General features: G+C 44.6%; 1 long non-coding RNA gene across 1 annotated transcript in view; it reads left to right on the plus strand.

Moving 5' to 3' along the window:
* LOC116071369 overlaps positions 1 to 3766 on the plus strand; it is a 17334-nt gene extending 13568 nt beyond the window's left edge. Inside the window, exon 2 of the long non-coding RNA XR_004110854.1 lies at positions 2890 to 3766. This is a non-coding gene — a long non-coding RNA (uncharacterized LOC116071369). The remainder of the gene's footprint in view (positions 1 to 2889) is intronic.
* The last annotated feature ends 466 nt before the right edge of the window (positions 3767 to 4232 follow it).

Consider the following 4232-nt stretch of genomic DNA (forward strand, 5'->3'; position numbering starts at 1 on the left):
AAAAAAAAAGAAAAAAGAAAAAAAAATCAGACCAAGATTTTATAGCATAAGGCAGCCCAGAGTCTACGGATACAATCCTCATGAAGCATTTGTTGAGAACACTTTCTCTAACGAGCACTTTGTCAGTGATAGACTAAACTCCACTTGGACAGCCCCGGTCTGAGAAATCAGGCCTGAACACACTCTTTTCGGGAAATACTGGTAGGTAACAAAGAAACAAAGTCGGAACAGTTGGTGAGCTAATATCTGAAATGCAATTCAGATGAAGTCATATGGAGACTCTGCCAATTTTCAATTGCTCCCGGCGTCTTGAACGCCACACGCCAAACCCTCCCCTCTACCTCACTCAGCACACACCTCCACCTCCAAGCCACTGTGCTCCAAGCCCAGTCTCTGAGTCTCCTTCTCCCTGAGTGCCCTGCCCCATCGGGCTCAGTTCCCAAGACCGCAGAGCCGCAGAGCCAGTGTTCCTGCCGGGGACTGAAGATGCCCACCTTTCCTCCTCCCTGTTGCCTACAGTTGGCTCAGCCTCCTCAGGGTTGGGCCTTTGTGTGTTCCTGCCTTTCTCTGCACTCTGATGCCCTTATCTTCCTGGCTGCAGTTCTAAGCACTGTGATCTCCCACTGAGAGATGCCCAGTGGATCTCCCTTGTGTCTTGGCTTACATAGTCCTTTACCTTCAGCTCAGGAGGCTGCCATTGGGTTCCTTGCCCCCCTCCTCTGCATTTTACCTCCACACTCTGCACTTTCACCCATGAGTTCTTTACGTCTCTGTATACTTGCTGGGATCTGAAGATTTCCATCTCCTTCCCCCCTTGTCTTCCAAGTCTTTCCATTCATATATATGACAACCCCCTCCCCCCAAATGTGATCAAGGACCAAGGTGTTCCTTTATAATTTCTTTCTCAGAAAAGATACCATCTACCACATTACAGTGGTTGTCAGGACGCACCAGTAGTTTCTTCATTACTTGATCTAGTCTCCTATCAATAGGTTGTGGAACAGATAGATCTAAACTTTGCCATCTCAAGGGACAGGTCTATCTCAGCTGTACTTGTTTATTTAACAGCCTGGGCTAGCTACATCTGAAGAAGACCCCCTTGAAGAATCTTGTCTGGCTATGAAAGGAGGTGCAAGAGTGTGGTAGAAGGGGAATGATGGTAGGAAGGAGCCATTGTGTCCAAGTGCCAGACATCTCTCCTTTGACCTCTTCAGATATACTTATGATTTCTTTTTAAGTGTGTAGATATGTGTGTGTACACAGGCAGCCGTGTCTAAAAATGTGGGTGTGCCTGTGTCATAGTGGAAGCATGGGTGTCAGAAGACAACCATGGGTGTTGAACCTCTTATATCTTGTTTGAGAAATAGTCTCTTATTAATCCTTTCCCTCACCTCTTGCCCTCCCCAACACTTGTGCCCAACTAGTTGCTCTAGAAGCTTTCAGGCATTTTCCTGTTCTAACCCCTATCTCATTACAGGGGTGTACAAGGACCACAGATGCATATGACCATAACTAGCTTTATGTGGTTCCTGTGATCTAAACTCGCATCCTCAGGCTTGCCAGATGAATGTTGAGTCATTTTCTCAGCCTCAATATATGTGCTGTTCTTCAAGTACCTTGAACGAAGGTAGCTAAGTCCAATGACTTTCCTTCTAAAGAGGGCCATGGTGAGTCTCAGTAGGAGATTTTGGGCTCGACCAATAGAGAATAGATGATGTTTGTATTTAGAAAACTAGACTCGGCTATCACTCACCCATGAGACAGTACAGTGGGCATTGTCATCAGCTTGCCAATAACTAAGAAAAGGACTTAATTCCTTTCTGGACTGTACAGGCTCTAGGGAACTCTTAGTCTGGGATCCAACAGACCTAACTGCATCAAACACAGGAGCAATTGCTTATCTCAGAAGTCTGGGCCTCTCTCCAGTGGTGAGTCTCACCAGGATTTTATCCCAGATAACCTTTGACAAATGCTTCTGATTCAAATATCTTCCCTATGCAGAAATTCCTGCCAAATATAGAGATTTTAGTTGCCCAACAACCCCTTTGGAACTTCGTGATATCTTTTTCCTCCACACATATTCAGTCTAGGTTTTCAAGATTTTTGCCAGAGGGTTGCAAAAATTTTAGTACCACTAGCCCAAGGCCATTTACTGCCGGGCCCTTTCGTTTTATGGAGAAAAAGATGGTCTAACCGATAACTTCCCTGAGCAGAGCCACCTTGTATGATCACAGTATCATAAGGGGACTTCAGTTATATAGAAAGTAAGCAACAAGATCCAGAATCTAGAAGTAACTACTCAAGCTTCCCAGGACACACCTAACAAGTCAGTTAATTTTTTTGTGAATACATGTATATTCATAGCAGTCAGCCAGGGGGTGGTAACAATGGAAAAATAAGAAAATTAATAAAACCAGGCTTTGTTAACCTTATTCAAAAGGAGCTACAGGTCATTCTTGTGACAAGTGATGGTTATGTTTGCTAACTTTCTGTGAACATTTAATTCACTTTCTGTGAATTAAATGAGGACTGGGTATTATTCCTAGCAAGAAACGTCAGGCTACGATCCTTCAGCTTCTGCTCACAGTTTTGTCAGTTGGTCAATATGTTTGGTGATGATTAGCTTTCACTGTCAATTTTGTACAACTTAGAATCTCCTGGGAAGATAATCCAAAAGAGGGATTGTCTGCTTTGGGTTGTCCTGTGGGCATGCCTATGGGAGGGGACTGTTATTATTAAGTTGATTGATGTAGGGAATACCCAGACCACTGTGGGTGGTACCTAGATGAAGTATCCTGAATTGTATTAAGAGTGGAGAAATCAAAGTGGGCACAAGTAAGAAAGCCAATGAGCATGTATGCATTCATTGAACTCTGCTCTTGATTTCAGATGTGATATGACCAGCTAACTCAAGCTCCTGCTGCTATGACTTCAACATGGAGATGGCCTACAGCCTGGAATTGTGATCTAAAATAGGCCCTTTCTCCACCAAGAGATTTGTTGTCATGGTGTTTTAGCACAACAACAGAAATGACATCAAGACGCATCCTTGTCTTAATATATCTCCATGTATATGCATATTCATTCATACACGTTATTGATTTGTTAACGAGCTCATGGCCAACAAACAGCACTCGAACTCACCTGGCTGAGTTGAAACTGAATCAAGAACAGCTTTATGGAAATTATAACATTTGAGTGGGATTTGGAAAAGTAGCTTCAACAAATGGTGCACACGGTACCTGGTAGAATCTGGGCATGTGCTTAAGGGCTTCAGAGTACAGATGTGTGTCATATTTATTGGTCTGACCACTCAACCGGGTGCTAGAACAGAGGCTTCACATGCATTCTCCCATTCAGCATGATATAGTGCAGGGGATGTCATTGCCCCAATCCGAGCACACTTTATAGTGAAGGAAATTGTGCAGGCTAGCCTTTGGACACCTTGACACATAGTAAGGCCATTTGGGAACAAGAACCCCCAGTTAAAACAATGTCCCTATCACATTGATTGTATCAAATTAGAAGGGGTATTTTCTTGGTTAATGTGGGAGGACCCGACCCACCGTGGGCAGTGTCATCCCTTACCCAGGCATATAGTCCTGGGTTGTATAACAGAGGAGGGTAAACAAGTCAGGAGGAGAAAACCTGTAAGTAGCTTTCCTCCATGGTCTCTGCCCCAATTCCTGCCTCCAGGTTCCGACTTTGACTGCCCTCAGTGGTGGACTGTAACATGGAAGTGTAAACCAAATAAACCCATTGCTCCCAAGTCACTTTTGGTCATGATGTTGTATCACAGCAATGGGGGGAAAGCAAAGTAAGACAAAAACGGCAGCCGTGAGGGTCAATAACTTTATCCAATGTGGCACGTTGAGGAGCAAAGGAAGGTTCCGAACTCCATCTCTGAAAACTCCCACTTAATTTCATTTCATTTGATTATTTAATTTGAGCCAGTTCACATCTCCCTATTTCATGTGAAATCCACACTGCCTAGCTTAGCCGTGGAGCCAAGGTCAAAAGTCTCACTGTCGATGGAAACAGGCTAGCAGACGCACATACCACAGGAGACACGACACAGAAGGGGCGGACTGAGATGAAGATGCCTCTCTGTCCCCTGTGCTTGGACAGCCCACTAGTGTCTGCACACTGCTTTCCCTTATGACACAGGTCCTTGTAACCGTCCCAGCGATTCCTCCCCGGGATTGTGGTCATTGGAGACTCATTGCCAGGAT

The sequence above is a fragment of the Mastomys coucha genome, unplaced genomic scaffold (assembly GCF_008632895.1).
Source record: "Mastomys coucha isolate ucsf_1 unplaced genomic scaffold, UCSF_Mcou_1 pScaffold1, whole genome shotgun sequence".
NCBI classification, from domain to species: domain Eukaryota; kingdom Metazoa; phylum Chordata; class Mammalia; order Rodentia; family Muridae; genus Mastomys; species Mastomys coucha.